The 27332-nt window shown below is 42.4% G+C and overlaps 1 protein-coding gene and 1 long non-coding RNA gene across 2 annotated transcripts in view; both read left to right on the top strand.

Moving 5' to 3' along the window:
• Positions 1–14157, top strand: part of LOC126248268 (uncharacterized) — a 28731-nt gene extending 14574 nt beyond the window's left edge. Inside the window, exon 2 of the long non-coding RNA XR_007545442.1 lies at positions 13786–14157. This is a non-coding gene — a long non-coding RNA (uncharacterized LOC126248268). The remainder of the gene's footprint in view (positions 1–13785) is intronic.
• Positions 1–27332, top strand: part of LOC126248262 (uncharacterized) — a 173253-nt gene that overhangs the window by 47928 nt on the left and 97993 nt on the right. The window lies entirely within an intron of this gene.

Genomic DNA, 27332 nt, shown 5'->3' with positions numbered 1-27332 from the left:
AGAAAAGTTAGGCAAAGTGGAGTCTCTTGGTAAGATGTGGTCGTGTTCACTGTTGATCACAACTACTTCTGGTGCCCAGTTTGCAGCCCTTTGTGATTATGCTCAGCTTGGCAATGTACCCTGTCCCTCACTGCTCACCAGTCTTTTAACATGGTTCAAGGAGTCATTTTTTTATTGGGAACTCATTGAGGAGGAACTCCGGGCCAATCTTGAATGACAGGACATTCATTTTGCTCGGCACGTGCAGAAAGACCGTAAGGACAGTGGCACCTTAATTCTAGCTTTTGAGAGAGATCTTTCTGGAGATCAAGGTTATGTGTTATCAGTGTCATGTGAAGCCATACATCCCACCATCCATGAGATATTTTTGATGCTTGCGTTTTGGGCACATGCCTTCTCAGTGTGTGGCAGACCCTCTGTGCTGAATGTGGACACCCACTCCATGAGGGAAGCCACTGTGTGCCGCTGTCCATGTGTGTTAATTGTCATGACCATCACTCTCCACACTCACTGAGACACTCACACACTGGCATATAAGAAGGAAAAGAAGATACAGGAGATTAGTCCCTCAATAGTTTATCTTACACTGAGGCTCATCAGAAATGTTTGGTTTCGCTGCGTCAATGACTTCAGCATTTGCCAATGTTACGTCCTTTCACACTCCTCCCTTTTCCTTACCCAAGTCCTGTCCCCCCTCTTCTCCCCCCTTTGGTTCCCACAACCTCCCCTCTGGATGCTGCTCATACTCCCCAGCTGGAGACGTGTGTCCTTTCTTCAGCATCTGCTGGTGATGGGGCACCCTCCCATGACCTCTCACCCCAGCATCTCAGGTCAGAGGCCTCTTACCACAACTCAGCCATGTAACACACAGTCAGTGTGCCCCAAGATTTCCCCCTCTCTTTTAGTGCCAGACCTTGCAGAAGCCTGCTCTCTGTCTGTGCCCTGCCCTCCTCAACCTCTGAAAGAGAAGAAGTAGAAACATAGGTCCCAGGACATTCAACCTCCCCCCCTTAGGTGCCCCTGGAGATGCCATCTCCCCTCTCACAACCTGATTCTGACCTCTTATGTATGGATGTCACCACATCATCTTCGGTGACAGATGGTGACCTGGCAGTGTGATTGGCTCCAGCCCATTTGCCTCCTGTTGGGATACCCACTCCGTGCTTATTCAGTCAAACTGTAATGGATACTACCATCACCTCCTGGAGTTGCAATGCCTTAATCCCTTATTGCCTTTTACTTGGCAGTTTGTGTCATTCTCAAAGAATCTCATTTTACTGATGCTCACTCACTAACCCTTTGTGCGTTCTGTGCTTTGTCAAAACTGGGTCAGCACTTCAAGGGCATCTGCTGGCATTTGCATGTTGGTCCATATGGACTTTATTAGTACATGGATCCCCCTTGTTCCACATTGGGAGCAATTGCCGTCCGGATCCACTCAGACTCTGCGGTCGTGGTTTGCGGTCTCTTATCTCCTTCCTAACAGTCCACCTACATGTGGTGCCCTAACTGCTCCTCCTCCTCCTCCTCCTCCTCCTCCAAGTTGGTGATTTTAATGCCCACCACTCTATGTGGAGTAATGCTTATCATTTAGTTGTGGGCTCCTCATTGACCAATTTCTTGTAGGCCACAACTTGTGCCTTCTTAATGAGGGTTCTCACACTATTTTTGGTGCTGCATGTGGCACTTTCTCTGCCATTGATTTTTCACTCCCTCCCCCTCCCCATCTTCCTTCCTTACGTGAGTCACAATGCGATGACCTCTATGATAGTGACCATTTCCCGTTGATTCTCTCCTTCCCCTCTTGATGGCCAGGTTACTCCACTGGGCTTTTCATCATGCTGATTGGTGTCTATACATCTCCCAGGTCATGTTTACTTGTTCTTTGTCACGTTGTATTGATGAAGTCATTATGTAATCTGTCCAATAAGATAATAGACACTGCTAATATTGCTGTCCCCCACTCGATGGGACTTGTTTTCTGTCAGCCAGTCCCCTGGTGGAGCACAGCCATTGCCACCACCACCTGCGATCGTCATCGTGACTTGCAACATCTTGTTCGGCACCTGTTCACTGCCAGTCTTATTACCCTTAAATGTCTTTGGTGCAAAGTCCTTTACTTAATCAAACGGAGCAATTGTGTCCCCCCCAGGGGGTCCACAACTCTTTTGTGGATACGTGCGTAGCGAGCACGGGACCCCGAGCTAATGTGGCCCTCCTTCCTTTCCGTGCTGCATACCTTCCTTTTCTGCATCCTTCCCCATCCCCCATCTTCGCCCCCCCCCCCTCCTCCTCTTTCCTTCCCTTTCTCCCCCTCTGGGTGTATGTTTTGTGCCTATGTCCGGAGACGGACGCTCGAAAATGTAACACATTCTTCGCTTTCTCTGCTTGCAAGTCTTCGTCCTTCCTTTGCCCTTCTCTTTTCCTTACCTCTTCTCTTTACCCTTTCTCCGCTGCGGCATTTGAGACCTCTCTTCTTTCCTTTCCCGTTCTTTGTTTTTCTCGTTCTCTTTTTTCCTCCCTGTGCGTGTCTGAAAGCTGACCCATGCATTTCCATGCGTAGCCAGTGACAGGGTAACGCGTAATTCCCTGCCTCAGGTAGACAGGTAGGACACGTACATACCCCCTGGTAACGGCCAGGCCCAGGGAGGGTTGATTACCCGAGCTGATACCTTCCGAAAGTGCCGATAGGTCCCTCCATCCGTTTTTCGGGAGGTGTGACCTGAGGTGTGAACAACACCTAAGGCGAGAGTGCCCTGAGAGAGGGCCCCCACAAGGGAGGAGCGTGCCATCGGAGACGCCGGTAATCATGGGGGATACTTCCGCAATGGTTTCCTTATCTTCTTCTATGTCTGCTCACAAGCGTAAGTTCAATGAGTCTCAGCCACAGACAGTTCTTCCATCGTTGCCACAGTTCCTTGTTGTTTCTCGGTCTGACGAAGGTCATGACTTCTATACGGTCAACCCTTTCATTATTCAGAAAGGTGTCGACGCAGTTGCAGGTCCTGTAAAGGCTTGTTTCAGATTACGAAATGGCACCTTGTTGTTGGAAACAGTCAGTGCCCTCCAGGCCCAAAAATTGCTGCATACTTCACTGCTACACACCTTCCCTGTCACGTGGGGTCGTTTATACCCACTCCCTCGACAGATTCTCCGACGAGGAAATTCAACACTACCTGTCTGACCAGGGCATAACGGCTGTTCAGAGTCATGGAAAGGGTTGACACGAACATTGTTCCAACCTGTACTGTCTTCTTGACATTTGACAGAGTTACTCCCATCGAACATCAAAGCGGGCTATGAGATAATTTTCGTTTGCCCTTACATCCCAAACCCTATGCGTTGCTATCGGTGTCAGCGGTTCAATCGTACCAGCCATTCCTGCTCCAATCCGGCCAAATGTGTTATGTGTGGCAAGGATGCCCATGAGGGTGCTTGTCTACCTCCATCCCCTCGTTGCAACAACTGTATGGGTGACCACGCTGCTTCCTCTCAAGATTGCCCCATTTTTAAAGACGAAAAGCTCATTCAGGAAAACAGAGTGAAGGAAAACATGTCGACCTTTGCTGCTCGAAAATTATTTGCCAGTTGAAAGCCCACTGTGCCTCAGACAGGTAAATACAGCACTGTCCTTGCCTCTCCTCGGCCAACAAAGGAGGCGGCCACGCAGACTTGTGATCTCACCTTTAGTGCCACAGTCGTCAGATCGGCCAGCGCAAAGATCGCCCGTTCAACCTCCTCACTTTCGCTTGCTCACTCTAAGGCTCACACTTTATCGGGTTCTGCTAAATCTCGAGCCCAAAAGTCAGACACCCGGACTTCCAAAAAAGAGCCTACACGTGAAGATTTTTTACGTACCCCAAATTCACAACCATCAGTTCCTCCTTCATCTAAACATCCTGTTTCCAAGAAGGCTAATAAGAAACCCAGTTCCTCTCCTTCTCCGCCACGGATTGTCTCATCTACAACACCACCTGGCGGTAGCCGCCCTTGTCAGTGTTCTGTGTCGCCGAGGCACACTGCTGGCGGCCGATCAACCGGCCGATCGCTGGTGGCAGGAGCTGCTGCTGAACAACCTATGGATCAGGATCTTCTGCCTTCGGCTGACTGCCGTTCCACACTGTCAGTCGCAAGCTCTGAGCTGTTGAGGGCAACCTTGGTCACATTCTTCCATTTTCTGTCCACCCTATGTCCATTATCCATTGGAATATACGTGGCATTCGATCCAATCGGGATGAACTGTCGATCCTGTTACGATCCTACTCGCCGGTCATCTTTTGTATTCAGGAAACAAAGCTGTGTCCCCAGGACCGATTTGTTTTCCCCCATTTTCCGTCAGTCCGATTTGATCTCCCCTCTGTTGAAGACACTCCAGCACATGAAGGACTCATGATTCTTCTCCATGATACTCCCCATTATCACCCAATCCCCTTAAACAGTTCCTTCCCAGCTGTTGCTGTCCGTCTTTCCCCTTCTTGATACACCTTCTCTCTTTGTACTGTATACATTCCATCGTCCACACCAATGACACGAGCTGATCTCCTTCATCTTCTTGGTCAGCTTCCACCCCCCCTATTTGCTGGATGGGGACTTCAATGCCCACCACCTGCTTTGGGGATCTCCACATCCTTGTCCGCGTGGCTCACTGTTGATAGACATCTTCCACCAAGCGGATCTTGTTTGCTTCAACACTGTGGACCCTACATTTTCGTCTGCCTTGACGACAAATTTCTCTCATTTGGACCTTTCGGTCGGTACTGTTCCGCTAGCTCGGCACTTCGAATGGTTCGCCCTTGCTGATACACACTCGAATGACCACTTTCCATGTGTCCTTCGATTGCAGCCACACCTGCCATATATGCACCCGCGACAGTGGAAGTTTGCCCAATCCGATTGGACACTTTTTTCATCTCTAGCGACATTCAATGACCGTCACTTTCCTAGCGTCGACGATGGGGTCACTCATATTACAGACGTTATTCTTTCAGCTGCGGAACGTTCAATACCTCGCACCTCCGACTTGCCCTGGCGCCCACCCAGTTCCTTGGTGGAACGAGGCATGCCATGACGCAATACGTCAGCGGCGGCGTGCTCTTCGCGTTTTCAGGCACCGTCCTACATTGGCCAACTGTATCTGCTATAAGCAGTTCTGTGCGCAATGCTATCGCATCATCTGCGATAGCAAGAAGGCAAGCTGGGACTTCTTTACTAGCTCATTTAACACCTTCACTCCCTCCTCGGAAGTTTGGAGTCGGATTCGACGGTTATGTGATGCGCCTAGTTTCTCCCCGGTTTCTGGGCTCACTGTCGCGCATGATACATTAGTGGACCCCCTCGCAATTTCTAACTCATTGGGTCAACACTTTGCTGAGATTTCGAGCTCTTCAAATTACCCACCAGCGTTTCTCCCGAAGAAACACTATGCGGAAATGCAACCTCTTGCCTTCTCCTCTGAAAATCTCGAAAGCTACAACACTGTTTTCTCCATGCGGGAACTCCAACATGCGCTCTCTTCTTCTCGCTATTCCGCTCCAGGACTGGATGGAATCCACATCCAAATGTTGCTGCATTTAGCCTACCATAGTCTGCGTTACCTCCTTCACCTTTATAATCGAATTTGGACCGACAGTACTTTTCCCAGATGGTGGCGGGAAGCTATCGTCGTCCCTGTTCCGAAACCTGGAAAGGACAAACATCTCCCCTCTAGCTATCGCCCCATTTCTCTCACGAGTAGTGTATGTAAGGTTTTGGAGCGTATGGTGAATTGCCGTTTAGCTTGGTGGCTGGAGTCCCGCAGTCTTTTAACACCTGCCCAATGCGGTTTCCGGAAGCATTGTTCTGCAGTTGACCATCTTGTTGCCCTCTCCACTTATATCATGAACAATTTTCTCCAGAAACGCCAAACGGTAGCAATATTTTTTGATCTGGAGAGAGCATACGATACCTGTTGGAGGACAGGCATCCTCCGCACATTGTTCTCTTGGGGCTTTCGAGGTCGGCTCCCCCTTTTTCTTTGCGAATTTATGGCAGAGTGCACATTTAGAGTGTGGGTGAACACTACTCTCTCCCGTACTTTCTCTCAAGAAAACGGGGTACCCCAGGGCTCTGTGCTAAGTGTTGTACTGTTTGCCATTGCCATAAATCCTATTATGGATTGCCTCCTTCCTGATGTCTCGGGCTCCCTCTTTGTGGACGATTTTGCGATCTACTACAGCTCTCAACGGGGACCAGCCTTCTTGAACGACGTCTTCAAGGATGTCTCGATTTCCCCCCCCCCCCCCCCCCTCGCAATAAGTCACAGACCGGGCACTAATGACCGTAGCAGTTTTGTGCCCTAAAACCATAACAAAAACAAAAAAAGGAGCAATTGTGTGTGTGTTTTGGATTGCTTTCTCTTCTCTAGGTTCTTCTGTTCATTCGTCATGGGTGTAGGCTACACTCCGCACCCTCCCAGGTTGTCAGCAGCAATCTTCCATTCTGGGCCTTCTCCTTCCAGGTGGCCTTTGTACAGATCCATCAGTTCTCACAGAACACCTCACAACCCATTTTGTGATGGCATGGTGTTGCCTTGTTCCTCCTCTGGAAACAGCAGTCTGAAGCTTCCCGCCTATGTATTACTCCTTGTCAGGCAGAAACCTACAATGAACCTTTCACTGAATGGGGGCTTCCTCAGGCCGTTTCTTCTTCTCACAATTCAGTCCCAGGCTCTTATTCTGTCCATAATCAATTGCTTCAACACCTCATGCCTCCACAATGCCAATATTCTGGTGTTTAACCATATTTGTCTTTGAGGCATTTTCCCTTCTCAATGGAAAGACAGTATTGTGGGTCCTGTATGTAAGCCCAGTGAGGCTCTGTCATCCCTTGATAGTTACAGGCCAAACAGCCTGATCAGTGTCCCCTGCAAGTTGGATCCTTGAACCTCTGGATATTTTATGTCCTTACCTGTGCAACTTTTGGGAGGGATGGCGTCTGATAGATCATCTGCTTCGATTGGAAACTGCAGTTCAGCAGACCTTTCCTTAGCACCACCCTCTTGTCACAGTTTTCTTTGCTCTTTGTAAGGCCTACAACACAGCTTGGTGCCATCACGTCGTCCTTACACTCCATGAGTGGTGCCTTTGAGGCTGTACCCTCCCAATTTTTATTTGCCAGTTCTTATCCCAACAGCTGTTCAGAGTTCAGGTTGGCACCATTCTTGAATATCTGTACCCAGGAGAATGGTGTTCCACAGGGCTCCGTGTTAGTGTACTTCTTTCTCTCATCCCTATTAATGGTCTTATGGCCTCTGATGGACCGTTTGTCACTCCTATTCTGTATGTGGCTGATTTCTGTATTTGGGCTAGCTCCCACTCAGTGGCCTTTGAGGAACGACAACTCCAGGGGTCCATCCGGCACACTTCAACATGGACACACTTGCACGGTTTTCAATTCTCTCAAGGGTGGTGCATTTCTGTCACCATACTATGGCCCAGCCTGATCTGGAGCTCTGCCTTGACACCCAACAGTTCTGTTTCTTGGGCCTTTTTAACAACAAGCTTGCTTGGTTGCTCCATGACCGTCATCTAAATATTGGCTGTTTTTGTAAACTCAATGCCCTTCACTTCCTTGCCCACACATCTTGGGGCACAGATCATTCAACCTTCTCCACCTTTATCAGGCATTAGTTCTGTCTCAGCTGGAAAGTGGTTCTCAAGTTTATGGATAAGCTGCCCCTTCCACACTGCACCTCTTAGACCCAAATCACCAGCATGGTATCCATTTAGCTACCAGTGCCTTTCACACTAGCCCTGTTGGTAAGTCTTCTGGTTAATGCTTGCATCTCTCCCCTTTTGATTTGGCGGTATGAGCTCCTGGTATCGTACACCATCACTACTTGCTCTTCTCCTGCTCACCCCTTCTATTCTATTCTTTTTGCTGCTTTGGGCTGTTGCCTGCCCTCACTACCTGTCCTTGGATGTGTTTACTGGTTGGGCTGTGACTCGTTTCTCTCTGCCATGATTTCCATCTCTCCTCCTTGGCCTCTCCCCCATGTTCTCTCCACCACCCAACCCCCCACCCCAGATTAGTTCCTCGGCCCCGGATTCAGATGGATGTCTTTCGGGGTCCACAAGTCTCCATCACCCCAATTGTGTTGTTTGTTCTGAATGCCCCTATGGGAATGTCAGGGTGCCATTGTTTCTTAAACCAGTGGCTCTAAACCTGCTGGTCACATGGGATGTGGCTTCACGTCTTCTGTTGGCACAGAACACCATCTCTTTCTTGCCACGAGTGGTGTGTTTACTGCAGAATTGATAGCCATCTATTGGGCCCCTCTGCTTTATTAAATGATGTTCACCTGAGTTTTATTATGTATGTACTCAATGAGTGGCCTTCAGGCTATAACTTGGTGTTTTTCCTGCTTCTTCTTGGTCTCTGCCATTCACAATATTGTGGATCTTGGCGATGCTGTTGTTTGGTTGATTTCCTTTTGGTTCCTGGCCACATAGGTGTCTTGGGTAATGAACTGGCTGATCATCTGGCTAGGGGTAGTAGGCACCTACCCCACCATTCCCCATTATACCACCAGAGGTGGATTTGCAGCAGTATGGTAAATCCCTTTTTGCTCAGTTGCAGGCCAACTCTTGGGAGGCTACCTCCACCCCCTGTCCAATAAACTTCATGCAATCAAGGAGACTCCCACCACGTGACATTTTTCACTCAGTAGGAATCTACCATCCTCTGCTCCACCCAACTTTCCTGTTGTTTCCTTGTCCTGTTGCCCCAATGCTCCTTTTACCTGTTTGTTTGCTTGTTTTCATTTTTCCTGGTCTGGAATGTGCTGTTTGTGTTGTTTCTCCCTTGGTTTCTGCCACTGTAGGTCATGGGACCTTGCCCCCCCCCCCGCGCGCCCCCAACCAACCCACCAAGCCTCTACAAGCAGGCATACAGCATCTGTATGGCATAGTTAAATGTTAATACTACTTTAAATAAAACAATTCAAATTTCTTCTCTGTGTTAGGTTCACAATCTAAATACCACAACAGATAAACTGCTGCCAGTGCATATCTCACTTTGTTTGTTATGACCTGTAGCGCTTATGTGACGAGTGATTCCAAAGACAATGTAGAGGCTTTATTCTTAGATGGCACTACCACAACAGAATTTATCCTGGGAATAAAGACATCCCAATGAAAATGTCAAAAAAAGTGAAGAAACAACTGAGAAAACTTGCAAGGACTAGTGAACTCGAATACTCTACTAAACAAGATACAGTGATTGAGGTAAGAAATTTAGTTGGTGCTTCTTGTAAATGTACTAAAAATGTTTTGAATGGGTTGGGGAGAGATTTCTACAGCCATTCTGGGACATTGGGGACTTCAGTAGGTAGAATGCTTGTTTATTTTGTTCCATGCAGCTAGAACCCATAAGAAGCAGATATACAGGCAACAAATTTAGCAGGCATAACAACACTGTGTGATGCAGAGCTATAAAAGATGGCAGAAGCACTGAAATTTGCAAAGTTGCATTTTTAAGCATCCCTGGTTTGCAGCACAACAGAGGCAGAGTACCGTATTTACTCGAATCTAAGCCGCACTTTTTTTCCGGTTTTTGTAATCAAAAAAACCGCCTGTGGCTTAGAATCGAGTGCAAAGCAAGCGGGAGTTCTGAAAAATGTTGGTGGGTGCCGCCACAACTAACTTCTGCCGTCGAATATATGTAGCGCCACATAGGCATGCTTTGTAGGCACAAAGATAGATACTGGCACCAAAATCTCTGCGTCAGTAAATAAATAAAAAAAAAAAAGTGGAAGACGAGCCTTTTTCCTCCTCCCAGAGTTTCGACCACTGCATTTTGGTACATTATTCAACGAAGTAAATACAAATTCTGTATTGTTGATCTTCGAATGTAGCAGCATTTCAATGTACTATGAAAATCCGACTGGCAAGACTGTTTGGGATGTTTGTCAATATGGCCAACTCTGCTTTCTGAATTTTTTCCTACCTGTGAGAAAGATGGTTGCTAATAGGAGCTTTTATGAATTGTGAATCACATGTAGTATTCTCTTCGCCATAAGATTAATACGAATATAAACATTTTGCCATGTATTGTTTCGTGTTTGCTACTATCTCATTTAAATCCTGTCTGCCTAATAAACTACGAAACTAGAGTGAGACAACAGCAAACTCGGAAGAATATAGATATCATGTCATGTTTATATTCGTATTATTCTTATGCCTGATAGTGATACAGTCAGAAATGAAGCACGGCAACTGACTAGATTTTTAAATCTAAGAAGACTCTAATTTCTGTGCAGAATGTAATGAACTAAAGAGGCACCTGCAAAGATTTTGAAACGGAGAAAAATTTTTGCTAAAATTTCGTTCAGATCATCATCTATCATACGCAGTCTATTATTTGGTTCTTGTTGATCATTATCAAAGAAAGCAGTAGTGTAAGTAACAACAAATGTTTCGCTAATGAAACGATTCCTCTCTATTTTTTATTTGTAAGCGGCGGTAGCGCGCACAAGAGCAAGCCATGCCGCGAGCGGTGACAGGCCGTAAACACGCACTATCAGAATGCGACAAACAATGCATGACACAGTACAGTAATGCATTTTCAGCTTAGAGTGACGTAAACACCTATCACAAAGAGAACGGCACTTATCAGATCAAAGAAAAATAAGCAATCAATTCAAACCAGACGAAGCACGTGAAAAAGGAAGGATATCCGTATAAATACGGACGGAGCGCGTGACGCGTAGCAATGGCTACCTGGTAAACCGTAACTGCTAACCTTATGACTCGAACCAAACTACTGCAGCTGTATCGTCATACATTCGACCTAAATTGTGTCTCATATTACAATTAGACGAACTTTGTTTCGATTTGGAGGTGCGACCTAAAACTTTTCTCTCCCCTTGAATTTCGAGTCTCAAATTTCAGGTGCGGCTTAGATTCGGGAAAATTTTTTTTCCTTGATTTCGAGTCTCATTTTTCAGGTGCGGCTTAGATTCGAGTGCGGCTTAGATTCGAGTAAATACTGTAAAAAATATGCAATGAAAATTTCGAACAGGGGCCACTACTCCATGAGATGATAGAAGAGGTAAATACAAGCATAGTCCACACGCCTTCTCAGAGGAAGATGTGCAATTAGTCAAGGAAAATATGGAAAGTATTCTGAAATACAAAAGTCATTGCAGTAGAAAAGATAATATTCATAAGTCTCATGTGCCGATGCAATATTCTGTTCTAAGTTACTACAACCACTATAAAAATGAATACTGTCACGATATCAAAGCAAAGCCTGTATCTTTTGATAAGTATCATCTCATTTTTATTGAAGATTTCAACATTTCATTCAAACTGCCAAAATCACTTACTTGCCCAATGTGTGATTCATAGGAAATTGAATTGAAAGCTGTCAAAAAGACATGGAAAAATTAAGATTTTATATGTGTATATTTCAGCAGTCATCCCTGTAATTTGTCACCCGGTAATTTCTTTGTTCGGGATGAAACAGTAGCATCAGGGGCTTTAGAGGAATTAGACAGCTGCTTACTGAAGTATTTTGAAGATCACAACATAAAAGGGAATAAGTTGATTGCAGTTTCAAACAACTGCTCCAAGCAAAACAAAAACTGCAACATTGTGTATGTTTGGATGCCGCTAATTGCAAAAGGAAGGTTTTCCTCCATTGAGTACCACTTACCACTTTCTGGACATTCCATGTTGGCTAGTGATTGAGGTTTTGCTGTTATTGAGAAGTATGTTTACTGATGTGTGCAATTTGTGCAATGGGGAAGATAGGAAGAAAGTCAACTTAAACAAACAAGGTCGTCCTCCAGCATCTTAACCAGTTTTTGAAAGAATTACTTCGGGTCACTTTCAGTTGACCCAAAGAAGAAACAAGACCGCATATCAGCACTGAATTGGATATCACATATTTATCAGAACTTTTACAGAGTCGTAAAAACTAAGAAGACATCTACAAATAAGTGTGTGTAGATGCTTTTGCAGACGAGATATGAGAAGTGACAGTAGTGCTGTGATAGTTACAGGAAAACAATGGTATGCCACAAAATATATTCATCACTGCTAAGAAAATATAAAAATTTGTACATTATTAATACAAAGTTCATATTTTTTGCCATTGATTTGTGTGGTTAAGTCTTTGAACAGTGTACACAAGTCACATTAATAATAAAATGTCAGTAACTCCTGCATGGAAACATTTTTTGAGACTTTTTCAACTGAATATCTCCAGTCATAGCTAATGTAGATTATCATTATTTTTCACAAACTTTAAATTTATGGAATGTCCACAACTCGCAGTATGGAGGTGGCGCAAAAGAACAATGAAATTTATCATTTGTCTGCCTCGGTACCTGTACCTTTGCGATCAGCAAGGCATACTGTTAACTGAAAGGGCTTGGGTTCAATTCATGGCCAGGTCAGAGATTTTTCTCGAGTCCTGGACTGGGTGTTGTGTTGTCCTTATGTTTGTATCATCATAAATTAGAAGAGTATTGTCTCCAATACGCTGTCATATCATCTTTCTATTATTGAGATGGCTACATGGGCATGAACCGAAAGCCAATAAATTGAAACAATAATAATAAAAAAAAGTTGCCATCATATCCTGCCATGTCTCAATGGCCAATGGATTCAGATGCTGCACAGGTTGCCGATTCGAACTTGTTTAGCATGGTAGTATGGGTCCAGTAGACAGTTTCTTTCAGTGTGCCCCACAAAAAGTAGTCACAAGGAGTGAGGACACTCAATCTCTGCACCAGTAAATTTGCAGTTATCCAATGCAGTGACTCTGTTTCCAAAGTATTCATCAAGAAAGCAAAGCACCCATTCAGTGGTATGTGGTGTGGCCCCATCTCGCATGGATTGCCCAGTACTCCCAACACTAGCTGTGTAGAGACTAATTGTTCCAGAATTGCAACGTAACCTTCACTAGTGGTCGTTTCTTGCACGAAAAAGGGGCCACTAATGCCCCTGCTACATACTGCAGCCCAAGCAATAACTTTGGGAGAATACAGTGGTTTTGCTTCATGCAAATTGAAATTTTTGAAACACCAAAATAACAAGTTTTCCTTATTCATGACTTTCATTCTGGTGGAAGTGCACTTCATCTGTGAACCAGATGCAGCAAACATCAAATCCTTCTTCATTATCAATCATTGTGAAAATCTGGTTTGCAAAGTCTGTCACACAGCTCGTATACTTATGTCCTGCTGGCTTTGGATTTTGAATGCAAATATGTTTGGGCTCTGTCTCAGTATTTTCTGCATACTGGAATGCTTCAGACCAGTCTCTGCTACAATTCTTTGGATGGATTTCCTTGGATTTTGCTTAGTAATCCCAGAAACCTTTGTGACGTTTTCAGGAATAACCACAGCTTGCCTGAGCCAATCATTCCCCACTAGACCATCAACCTTGATGCCTGTCAATTGGAATTTGGGGAAGAACTTGTGAATGCTTTTCCCATCAGGTCCTTTTCAAATATTAACTCATGTTCCAAAACTGCACCTTGTGCAGGTTACTCTGAGGTTACTAATAATATTGTCTGCCAGGTAATAAATACATAACTTGAAAAGCAAAGGTCCCAACACTTTTCCCTTGCGTACACCTAAGTTACTTCTGCATCCAAAATAACAGGCTGTGTTCTTCTTGCTCAGAAATCCTCAATTCAGGCTCAATTATTTTTTTTTCTTATGTCGCATATAATCATATTTTTTGTTAGTAAATGTTAGTGTGGTATCAATTTTACAAGAAACCTGTTTCTTTTTAGATGTCCTGGTCCTGGAGGTGGAAGGATCTGCTCACAGTGGAGGCAGCTCCTGTCAGTAAGCTTTACCAAATTATGGGTACAGCTCCAACAGATCCTCATGAAACCAACTTCAGAAATTGATAGGAAAAACAGAAAACTGATTCCAGACACCCCGTATTTGACCACGAGCATCGGCGACCAGGACTCAGAATTGTGAAAGAGCTTCCTACAGGCAACTACGGCAATGCCTTCATTTCCTGGTGCTCGCCTAGTGGAACTTTGACAAGATCCTTCACCCAAAGCACACGAAACAAATGTCAAAGGAGAACCAGTGGCAGGTTCAGACCTACCTTATGTGATAAGAAAAAATGCTAAACAGATTGATAACTGGGGTTTCACAATGCAAAGTCAACTTCACAAAATAGTGCTTCAGCAGTGATGATGAAATTTGCCATTGTGGTGGCCTGCAGGAGCATCAACATCTATTTGTCTGTTAACAGGAACCTGCTGGACACACTACTACAAGTGATCTTGCTGCAGCTAAGAAAGCAGCCAAAATTGTCAAATAGTGGGCTCTCCCCAGAATTTGAAGAAAGAGCTTCCTACAGGCAACTACGGCAATGCCTTCAATTCCTGGTCCTCGCCTAGTGGAACTTTGACAAGATCCTTCACCCAAAGCACACGAAACAAATGTCAAAGGAGAACCAGTGGCAGGTTCAGACCTACCTTATGTGATAAGAAAAAATGCTAAACAGATTGATAACTGGGGTTTCACAATGCAAAGTCAACTTCACAAAATAGTGCTTCAGCAGTGATGATGAAATTTGCCATTGTGGTGGCCTGCAGGAGCATCAACATCTATTTGTCTGTTAACAGGAACCTGCTGGACACACTACTACAAGTGATCTTGCTGCAGCTAAGAAAGCAGCCAAAATTGTCAAATAGTGGGCTCTCCACAGAATTTGAAGAGAATTATCTTGCTGTTTTTTTTTTTTAAATCTTCCTGTCTGTATTTTATCAATACTTGTGGTACATATTTTTCCCTGTATTTTTACTGTTATTAATTTCTATCTGTATGTTACTGAATTTCCTCTGTAACTGATTTTTTATATGTATTCAATCTCAATATGTATGTTATTAATGCTCTGTCGGTTTTGTAATAATTCAATAGTAAATAAATTTCGAGATTTAAAAGAGAGTTTGCGTGTTATTGCTGGCAATGCTTGCGAAATATGGTTGCGCTGTGGTGCTTCTATTGCTTTACACAGAAATCAATATTCACATGAATTTATCAGAGTTGAATAGATCAAACAGCTCAGCTGTGGTAATAATACTGAAGAAATGACACAGCAACTACTTATTGTTCTGTGTTTCAAAAATTAACAGCTTCAGATGATTTTTGCATCCATCTTCTGAAGTTCCTTATGCTATCGTAATAAATTTGAGGTACTGAAACAACTGTTCTTGTGTGCAGCTGTTAGTCTTTTCTTTCTCACATCCACTCAATCGGCAGCTCCTGATCTTTAACTAGGGGCCATTAGGAGACTCACACTCCTACTATATCCCCGACCCGGCCATCAGCTACAACTACTCCTCTGTGCCTTGAGAGGTGTTTACTCCTTTTCTGAAACAGCTATCAGAAGTCCTCTAGTAGGAGCCTGGAGTTGTTAATACCTATTACATTCTGATGTAGAAATCGGCTACCAGAAGTCCTCTATTAGAAACCTTGAGTTGGTGTTCGCACCTGCTACATTCTGATGCAGCCATCAGTACTGGACATCCTCCAGTAGAGATCTTGAGGAGATGTCTACTGCTAGTAAGTTCTGACCCAGCTGTCTGCTACTAAAAGTCGTCTAGTAAGGCCATTGAGATGTTATCGCCTTCTATGTTAAGATGCAGACATCAGATGTCCTCTAGTAGGTGCTTTGAGAGTTGATTTCCATACCTGCATTCTGACATGGCCATTGGCTGTCCTCTAATAGAGATGTTGTTGAGATGCACACTCCTGCTACGTTCTGACACAACCATCAGCTACTAGGTATGAGCATATGACAGAGTAGGTTCCCAGATATGTGAGTGGCTCGCCTGTACGTTGTCCTCACTGGTGAGTATTCATCAGAGAGAAGGGTATTATCCAGAGTGCCCCAGGAAAGTGTGATGGGACCACTGTTGTTATCTGTATACATAAATGGTCTTATAGACAGGGTGAGCAGCAGTCTGTGGCTGTTTGTTGTTGATGCTGTAGTGTATGGGAAGGTGTTGTCACTGAGTGACAGTAGTATGACACCAGATGACTTACACAAAATTTCTAGTTGATGTGATGAATGGCAGCTACCTTTAAATGTAGAAAAATGTCAGATAATGCAGATAAGCAGGAAAAATAGTCCTGTAATGTTCGAATACAGCATCAGTAGTGTGCTGCTTGACACAGATATGTTGATTCGATATCTAGGTGTAACATTGCAAAGTGATATGAAATGTTTATCTTGTCATAAAGACTTCATTTTTATTGTCTGTATGGATTTTAATTCCCATTTACTTTCACCATCATCAGTTATTTTGCTGCCCAAACAGCAAAAGTCATCTACTGTTAGTGTCTCATTTCAGAGTTTAATTTGAGTCCTTTGCCATCTCTGGAAGAGTTACAATGTAATCAGTATCTTACAAAAGTTTTATTTCTTCGCCCTGAACTTTAATTCTGTTTCAGAAGTTTACTCAATGTACAAGTTGAATAACATGTAAGATAGGTTACAACCCTGTCTCTGTACGTTCTTTCAAATACTGCCTCTGTTTCTTGTCCTTGAACTTTTAAAAGCTGCAGTTTGGTTTCTGTACAAGTTGCAGATAACCATTTGCTCCCCATATTTTATCTTTATTAATATCAGAGTTTCAAAAAGTTTATTTCAGTCAGTATTGTCAAAAGATTTCTCTAAATCAACAAATGGTACAAATGTAGATTTACCTTTTTTCAGTCGAAAATACCTCAGTTTGCTGTTTTTACAGATTGTTCGATTTTTGACATGCATGTTTCTTTCTAGTCTCTGGCAGAAACAAGCACGGATTGTTACTGTAGTTCAGTGGTGAATCATTCATAAATGCCACATTCTGTGCCAGCAGTTGGTGTGTTGGTCCAGCCACTTGTAGTCAAGTGTGATTAGTAACCGTTTTAAATTAATCTTTTCATCACTAGTCCACCTTTTTAAGTAGACCCCTGTAACTGTGACACAAGCTGGAGCGTCTCGTCAGCCTGATGCGACAATTCTGTATAACAACACAATCCTCTACATAAGATGACAATCAGTTTCTTGTTCAAAACAGATAAATCCCAAGTTTTAAGTATTGTAATTTCCCTGAAACTATAATCAGATTTTGAAAAGTGAAATTCCAGTGTAGTCTTCTCTTTAAAACTATGATACTAGCTGCAGAAATTACCATAGTTCTTTTTGAAAATACAACATTGATAGCAATATCTTTGTAACTTCCTGGCAGATAAAAACTGTGTGCCAGACTCGTACCTGAGCACAGAACCTTTTGCAGGCAAGTTCTCTGCTAATTAAGCTACTCAAGTACAATTCATGATCCATTCTCACAGCTTTACTTTCGTCAGTATCTCAGAAGAACTTCTGTGAAGTGTGGAAGGCATGAAATGAGGTACTGGCGTGCTCGTTGTGTGTGTGTGTGTGTGTGTGTGTGTGTGTGTGTGTGTGTGTGTGTGTGTGTGTGTGTGTCAGTTGGGAGACATTCTCAGATAGCCCAGTCAGTTAAGCAGTTGCCCAGAAAAGAAACGGTCTTGGTTCGGGTTTCAGTCCGACACACAGTTTTAATCTGCCAGAAAGGTTCACATCAGCATATACTGTGCTGCAAAGTAAAAAAAATTCCCCTAGGCTGTGTCTAAGCCGTGTCCCTACAATATAGTTTCTTCCAGGAGTGGTAGTCCTGCACGTTATGCGTGAGAACTTCTGTGAAGTTTTGAAGATAGGAGATGAGTTACAAGAGGAAGTAAAGCTATGAGAATGGGTCGCGAGTTGTGTTTGGGTAGCTCCATTGGTAGAGTACTTGCCCATGAATGGCAAATGTCGTGGGTTCGGGTCGAGTCTGGCGCACAGTTTTAATCTGCCAAGAAGGAAATTCATTCTGGAATATCTTTGTAATTTATATAGCTGTGAAGAGAGACTGTCATTCAGTGAGGACTTTTTCACAATTCATTTGGACAAAAACAGAATTCAGACATCTTAAACAGTTCAGGAAATATCTAAGGTGAACAACTTAGCTGACTGACCCTGTATATAAATGCCATAGCAGATAACACAGAAGCACCATAAGGCTGCTCGCAGATGATGCTGTTGTGTTGCTAGAATAGTATAGTGAATTGCAGGAAGAGCTGTGTTGGATTTACACTTGGTTCAGGAATTGGCAGCTGACCCTAAACATGAATAAATGTAACACATAGTGCATGAACAGATGAAAAGTCCCATTCTTGTACAATTATGAGTGTTTAATAAGCACTGAAAGCAGTCGCATCCATTAAATACATGAGAGAGTGCATACAAAGTAATTTAAAGCGTTATGACTGCATAAAACTAATTGTAGGAAAGGCAGAGGCCAGACTGAAGTTTGTTGGAAGAATCGTCAGGAAGTGTTGTCCACCCATGAAGTTAGTAACTTACAAACTCTTGTTCTAATATTACTAGAATATTGGTCATCAGTCTAGAACCCTTGCTGGATAGGAAAGATAGAGGAAATAGAGAAGATCCTAGAAAGCAGTGCATTACATCCTAGGTTCATTTAGTAAGTGTAAATGTGTCCTGGTGGTGTTCATCCAAATCCAGTCATATATGTTACAAGAGATGCATTGTTTATCATGGTGTAGTATACTGTTAACATTCTGTGAACACATTTCTAGAAGTGTCAACTGTTATATTGTTTCCCCCTACTATATCACGATGAAAAAAGTCATGAAGGTAACCTGTGAGAGGAGAGATCTGAGCTCACAGAGGCTTACTGATAATTATTTTTCCTGCACAACATTTGTGACTGGAACATTAAAGGGGAGGAGGAGGAGGGGGGGGGGGGGAGGAATGTTAGAGTGGTACGCAAAGTACAACACACCATAAGATGGCTTGCAAAGAATGGAGACAGGTAATGAATAGTAAAAACGGCACAAATGCTACTGGTAAAGTAAATTTAGCTTTCGGCCAACAAGGCCTTTGTCAAAAATAGAAAATGTACACACACACACACACACACACACACACACACACACACGCAAGCGCAAGACCAGTCTCTAGTCTGGAGCCAATTATATTGTTACATTCCATCCTGGATTTTCCATTGTTTGGTAAAGTAAACACTGTTTTGAAAATGAAGTTTCTTGTATGCATAAAATTGAATATTTAAAATGAGTGTGCATTACTGTTTTTAACAAATGGTTGTGATTTATGGACTTTTAAACGGAAAAATCATTCAAAAACTGAGGTTAATCAGCAGTGGAGGAGTGCATGTTGGGAATCAGTTGTAGACACACAAACCAATGAATATAATGAACTGGAATCTGAAAATACGATTATAATAAAAATGCTAAGCAGGTGAGCAGGACATGTAGGTAAGTATATAGATGGTAGATGGACCAAGGAAGCTCACTGCTGGATTCAAAGATAAGAAAATGACCTAGTTGATGGTGTAATGAAAGGTAGGTAGGTAGCATTACACAACTTGCAGGAGCAACATATGTGAAGAATGCAGCACATGAAGAACTGTGGAGGAAAACTTTATCCAGCAGTACGTTTCAAGTGGATGACGGTGGTGGTGGTGGTGGTGGTGGTGGTGGTGGTGGTGGTAGTAGTGATCAAATAAATATTAGTATCTAGCAAAATGGCAATAACACAGGTTTGTGAATTGATTTAGTCTCATGTCTGAAAGATAATGAAATATTTTTCTGTTAGTAAGAAAATTTCATTTTAGTTCCCATGTGGTAATTACCCCCCAGGTTGGAAACAACTGGAGTAGATGATGAATTTATTCCTCTCTGTGAAGATCTCAGTTCTCACTCATCAACAAGATCACAGTGAAGGAAATCAGTGAACAAGGAAGTACACTGAGGTGACAAAAGCCATGGGATAGTGAGATGCATATATACAGATGGTGCTAGTGTCACATACATGAGTACAAAAGGCTAGTGAATTGGTGGAGCTGTCATTGGTACTCAGGTGATTCGTTTATGAAGATTAATAATACAATTATGGCCACATTACAGAAATCAACAGATTTTGAATGCAGAATGTTAGTTGGATATGGGATATCCATTTCGGAAATCTTTAGGGAATTCAATATTCTGTGATCCACAGTGTCATGAGCGTATCAAGAATACATTTCAGGCATTACCTCTCACTGTGGATAATGCAGTGGTCATGGCCTCATTTGCATAGATTTGTCAGTGCTAATAGACAAGGAACACTGCATGAAATAACTGCAGAAATCAATGGGGACATGATGAACATATCCATCAGGACAGTGCGGCAAAATTTGGTGTTAACGGGCTATGGTAGACAGACGTGAGTGCCTTTGCTAACAGCCCATCATGACCTACAGCACCTCTCTTGGGCTCGTGACTGTATCTGTTGGCCCCTAGATGACTAGAAAACTGTGGCCTCCTCAGACGAGTCCTGATTTCAGTTGGAATAATGTACTATGGGGTGGACCTGATGAGCCAAAATGGTCACATAATCGTTGGCAGTATTGTGGCCTTGCAGTGTAATGACAAGTCTCATGGAATACCTTGATGTGGCTGCCCAAATCATCACTGCAGCCCCGCCATGTTTCACTCTTGGAGCATAAACTCAGTCAGAAGTTGGGAGCAGTGTGAAACAAGACTCACCTGACCAAATGACTTTCTTCCATTGTTCCATAGTCCAGGTTTTATGGTTCCGTCACAACATTTTCCCGTTACATGCATTTGAAATTACAGTTCACCCTGCAGTTTCCACTCCGTGGAGTTCCTTTCATGTTGTTTTGGTGTTAACAGGGTTCACAAGGGCGAAATTCAGTTCTGCAGTGATTTTTGCAGCTTTGTTCTCTTAGTTTTCATCACAATACTCTTCAATCACTGTCTGTCATGATCAATCAACTCACACTTTTGACCACGTTATTACTTACAAGGGAACCTCCCCATCGCACCCCCCTCAGATTTAGTTATAAGTTGGCACAGTGGATAGGCCTTGAGAAACTGAACACAGATCAATCGAGAAAACAGGAAGTTGTGTGGAACTATGAAAAAATAAGCAAAATATACAAACTGAGTAGTTCATGTGAAAGATAGGCAACAACAAGGAAGTAGCAAGCTTGGGAGTGCTGTGGTCCCGTGGTTAGTGTGAGCAGCTGCGGAACGAGAGGTCCTTGGTTCAAGCCTTCCCTCGGGTGAAAAGTTTAACTTTTATTTTCAGTTTATGTGACAGACGCTTATGTTTTAATCACTTTTTTGGGAGTGATTATCACATCCACAAGAAAACCAAAATCGGGCAAGGTAAAAGAATCTTTTTACCCATTCGCCAAGTGTACAAGTTAGGTGAGTTGACAACAAATTCCTGTCATGTGACGCACATGCCGTCACCAGTGTCGTATAGAATATATCAGACATGTTTTCCTGTGGAGGAATTGGTTGACCTATGACCTTGCGATCAAATGTTTTCGGTTCCCATTAGAGAGGCACGTCCTTTCGTCTACTAATCGCATGGTTTTGCAGTGCGGTAGCAAAACACAGACACTAAACTTATTACAGAGAACAGAGATGTCAATGAACGAACGGACAGATCATAACTTTGTGAAAATAAAGAAAGTAAACTTTTCACCCGAGGGAAGACTTGAACCAAGGACCTCTCATACCGCAGCTGCTCACGCTAACCACGGGACCACGGCGCTCCTGAGCTCACACTATCCTTCATGTTGTATATCTTGCACATGGACTACTCAGTTTGTATATTCTGCTTCTTTTTTCATAGTTCCACACAACTTCTTCCTGTTTTCTCAATTGATCTGTGTTTAGTTTTTCAAACCTATCCACTGTGCCAACTTATAACTAAATCTGAGGGGGGTGCGATGGGGAGTTTCCCTTATTAGTGTATAATGTTTTTCAGTTTTCCCTGTATGTAGTATAAATATTCAAGACACTGAATAGCTGCCATTCATAGCCAACTGATTAATTGCCTTGCAAGGCCTGAATATTTTTATAGTAGGGGTGGCACATAAAGACTGGCAAAATAATAGTCTGTAATCTTGATAATTACATTTAGTTTATAAAAAATGTAGGGCAAAAATTTAATAATGTAGATGACTTACAAATTCCAGGAATCATTTGCTTTAACTAAGAGACAGCTGTTTAGAAAATGTGTAAAGCTGTCATGTTCAAAATTTTGCTAATTTATGTAGTCTTAATCACGAACTTAATTCACTAATGAAGATTGTTATCTGGTTCAGAAAAAGTGTAGCAACAAAAGTAGTCAAATCCTGTAATCTAGCAAGCATAATGGCTAAAATGGCAAAAGTAATTTTGGGTGTGACCAATCTATACTATGGCCTGCCCAGTTAGCTGAGCGGTCTAATGCATGGCTTTCCGGAGTGGGAAGGAGCACCTGGTCTCTGGCCCGAATCCACCCGGAGGACTTGTGTCGAGGTCCGGTGAGCTGGCCAGTCTGTGGATGGTTTTTAGGCAGTTTTCCATCTGCCTCGGTGAATGCGGCTGGTTCCCCTTATTCTGCCTCAGCTACACTATGTCGGCGATTGCAGTGCAAAAAGTTCTCCACGTATGCGTACACCACCATTACTCTACCACGCAAGCACTCGTCTGGTATGAGACGTTCCCTGGGGGGAGGGGGGGCACAGGGGGCCAAACAAACTGCACAATAACCGTGGGTTCAGTGTGGGGTTGTGGACCACTGTGGCTGCGGCGGGGATGGAGCCTCTCTGACGTTTCTAAGTTCCCGGTCAACATACAATACAATACAATACAATCTATACTATGGTCCAACATAAGGACAAGTCGTATGACATTGTTACCAAATATCTTGAAAAGTTCTTGGATTTACTTCAAATTTTTACACCACACTCTAATGAACATCCAGATGAACACAGGCTATAAATTTTTAATATATATATATATTACAGTATATGTCATATATAAATGGGAAACATTGTTACTAAATATTAAAAAAAAAATAGCTTTTCTTCAGGTATAGAATGGCTGGAAATGCACTCATTTCTGGGTTCTTATTTCATGTAACTTGGTGCACATTACACTATTCTGATTATTGGGTTTGATTAGTGCATTCTCTTTTATGCCAGCCTGCCTACATTAATTACTGAGTTGTGTAAATTCAATTTACAGGGTGATTATAATTAAACTTTCGAAACACTGTAGAAATAACACCACTGGTCAGAATGACCAAATTGCAGCAGAATATTATCAGAGAAGAGGGAAAACGTTATGGCAGAAGAAAAAAAAATAGTGTGAAAATTGATCAGTAGATCGTGCTGTATATGTCAGGACATGTAAATGAAAACACCTGTCATGAGCACGACCCATTGAAATTGGTATAAACATGCCGGGTACACAGCTTTTCCTCCTTATGCAACTGTAACGTTTGCCATGACTGTCTCACTGCAACATCACACTCTGCTTGTAAGGCTGTATTACAAGAATGATGACTATACACGTTGCTCTGCAGAAGTTCCAGACACTGTAGGGTTTGAAAAAAGGCGTTGGTCCGATGACTGCTGTGGGTCTGGAGAAAATGATTTGGAAATTTGAAAAGACGGGTTCTTTTGGTGTGCAACCTGGTAGAGGGACGAAACAAATTGGTTCAACGTCAATGGAAGCAGTGGCCACAGCAATGCAGGAGGAGACGAGTGGTGATGAGCAAACGTGTAGTGCATAGAGAATTGCTCGAAGATTGGACATACCAGTGAGCATGGTGCGTAAAATCCTACGAATCATCCTTCTTTGCTATCCATTCAAAATTACCCATGTGCACGAGTTGCTTCCTGTTGACCTGCTAGCAAGAGAGATCTTCACTTCAGAATTTCTTGCTAGCCGTGGAAGATATTGTGGACAGACAAAGTCCACTTACATCTGACAGGATATGTCAGTACACAGAATTGTCGAATATGGGCAATGGAAAATCCACACGCAAATCAACCAGTACCACTTCATCCTGAAAAGGTCACTGTGTGGTGCAGGTTTATGGCCATATTTTTTCAAAGTCTGGTCCTGTTACCTGTACCGTCACTGGTAAGTGCTATGGGAGTTTCGTGCACAACCACATCATTCCAGCTCTCCAACAGCATGGATGGGATCACTTTTATGCAAGATGACACATCTCCATGCACTGCAAATACAGTTGAGCAGCTGCTGAAGCACCATTTTGGAAATGCTATAATTTGCAGCTGCCATTTCTGTACAGCCTGGCCATCCTGATCATCTGATCTTAATTCATGTGACTTCTGGCAGTGGGGCTATCTGAAAGATGTTGTGTTCAGTGTTCTGATTGCAAACTTAGAAGCATTGAAGGCATGCACTGCACATCACATTCTGAATGTGACCCCGGAAACACTTTGATCAGTTGTGGAACATGCTGTTTCTCGATTTCAACTTATTGCAGAAAATGGTGGACAGCATATTGAACATCTTTTGCACCAGTCACACGGAAATCAATAATCTGATTTGATTTTGATTGATGCTTTTTATGCCATTTTTGGCATCAAGACAATTAAAAACTAATTTTTCGCATCCAATGTGATATGACCTTGCCATGGTGGATGGGCTTACGTAACTAACAGTATCACACCTGTACACCCATGCACACTGAGTAGTACAGTTTGTGTAACTTCAAATGTACACCTTAGGCATTGTTGTATGATTCATTTGTCATTTGTAGTTGACCACTATTAAATTATGATGCTTACAGCGCCATCTATTGCTACATTTTGTAACTATTTATTTTTCTTCTGCCATACGTTTTCATCATTCTCCAATAATATTCTGTTGCAATTTGACGTCTTTCTGACCAGTGGTGTTATTTCTACAGCGGTTTGAAAGTTTAACTTTAATTATATACACCCTGTATTTCAAATTGGTATTAACATAACTTACTTTGTAGTATTTAATAACAGTGTCTTCTATTGGTTTCTGTTTGCAATTTACCCAATACCTATTGTGTGGTATTGGTTTGGCAGTCTACTTTAATATTGACACGCAGATTTAACTCAGACATGGGAGTTTTCCATTATTTTAGTTTTTGACAATGCTTTTATTTTATTTTAGGTCATGGTAAACAGCTCAGATGACATATAATGATTTTGCTTTGATACTGACCAGTGGTGTTATTTCTACAGCGGTTTGAAAGTTTAACTTTAATTATATACACCCTGTATTTCAAATTGGTATTAACATAACTTACTTTGTAGTATTTAATAACAGTGTCTTCTATTGGTTTCTGTTTGCTATTTACCCAATACCTATTGTGTGATATTGGTTTGGCAGTCTACTTTAATATTGACACTCAGATTTAACTCAGACATGGGAGTTTTCCATTATTTTAGTTTTTGACAATGCTTTTATTTTATTTTAGGTCATGGTAAACAGCTCAGATGACATATAATGATTTTGCTTTGATACTGAACTTATTTATGGGTAGGTCTGGTGTCATGGCTGCTTGGTCACAGTGTTGGACTGCAAAGCTGGAAATCCATGCTCACAGGAGATTTGATCACAGATCTCAAGCTTTGCTGTCCAACACTGTTACCATGCAACCATGATGCTGTGGTTCTTGCAACTCGCTCAATGTTGCACACCTTACGCTTGGAGCATCCACTGTTTCTATTTTGCTTCTTTTTTTACAGTCCGGTGCACCTTCTTTCTCTTTTTATGCTTGATCTGTCCTCAGTTTTTGATGGGCTTTCCATTGGACCGTGTTACCACTGAATCAGAGGGGGTTGCGATGGGGTGTTTCCCTTGTTAGGTCAATTCAAATGGTCAATGTACCTGCATCTTCTTTTCTTTCTTTTTTTTTTTCCTCAAGAAATTATTACCCATGTGGTACTATGTGGGCCAATGAAAACCAAATAAGTTGCTTAGATGGAGCCATTCTTGTTTTGCTGAGTGGTAGGACAACAGGCAATACATACACGAAGTAAGAACCCAGAAATAAGTGTATTCCACACCTGAAGAAAAGCTAATTTTTTAAAAATATATGGTAACAATGTTTCCCATTTATATATTAAATATGCAGTATATTTATGAAATATATATATTAAAAATGTATAGCCTGTGTTCATCTGGATGGTCATTAGTGTGCGGTGTAAAAATTTGAAGTAAATCCACAAACTTTTCAAGAATTTAGTAACAGCGTCAAACAACTTGTCTTTATATAGTACAGTAGTATAGATTGGTCACACCCAAAATTACTTTTGCCATTTTAGCCATTATGCTTGTTAGATTCTAGGATCTGACATACTTTTGTTGCCACAATTTTTCTGAACCAGATCACAATCTTCATTAGTGAATTAAGCCTGCATAAATTAGCAAAATTTTGAACATGACAGCTAAATGTAATTATCAAGATTACAAACTATTATTATGCCAATCTTTATATACCACCCTTATCATAAAAATATTCAGCCTGTGCAAGGCAGTCAGCCAGTTGACCATGAATGGCAGCTGTTCAATGTTCTCAATATGTTCCAAGTGTCAGTCGTGGTCAGAATAGTGTTCGAGGTAATCATGAGTGCACGATGTCAGAGCTAAGTGGACTCAAATTTGGGTAAATTGTTGGTGCTCATATGATGAGTGCTTACATAACCCAAGTAGCCAAAGTGTGAGGTGTTTGAAGAGGCACCATTCTGAATATTTATACTACATACAGGGAAAACTGAAAAACATCATAGACTAAGTTACAACATGGTCAAAAGTATGTTTTGACTGATCATGACAGACACTGATCAAAGAGGATTGTGGCAAAAAATAAGAGGATGGCGGCTGCAAATGTCACTGCAGAATTGAATTTAACACTTCTGAACCATGTTAACATCAAAACAACATGAAAGGAACTCCTTGAACTGAAAACTGCAGGGTGAACTTCAATTTCAAACCCTATCATCAAAGACGCAAAGTAATAACTTCTCAAAAAAAAAAAAAAAAAAAAAAAAAAGCAAAGGCAGGTACATTGATCATTTGAATTGACCTAACAAGGAAAACTCCCCATCACAACCCCCTCAGATTTAGTGGTGACATTGTCCAGTGGAAAGCCCATCAAGAACGGAACACAGATCAAGCATAAAAAGAGGAAGAAGGTATACTGAACTGTGAAAAAAGAAGCAAAGTAGAAACAGCTAATGGTCCAAGCTAAAGATGTGCAACATCAAGTGCATTTGACTAACAATGATGTCATGGTTATGTGGTCATGATGTACTGCGAAGGGGGAGATCTGTGATAAAGTCTCTCTCTGCCCCCCCCTTTTTTCCTCTCTCTTCTTCTTTTTCTTTTCTTTTCCACAAAATTATGAACTGTCTGTCCAGTCATT

Source organism: Schistocerca nitens, chromosome 3, assembly GCF_023898315.1.
Source record: "Schistocerca nitens isolate TAMUIC-IGC-003100 chromosome 3, iqSchNite1.1, whole genome shotgun sequence".
Lineage (NCBI taxonomy): Eukaryota > Metazoa > Arthropoda > Insecta > Orthoptera > Acrididae > Schistocerca > Schistocerca nitens.
This window is presented reverse-complemented; position numbering and strand designations above follow the sequence as displayed.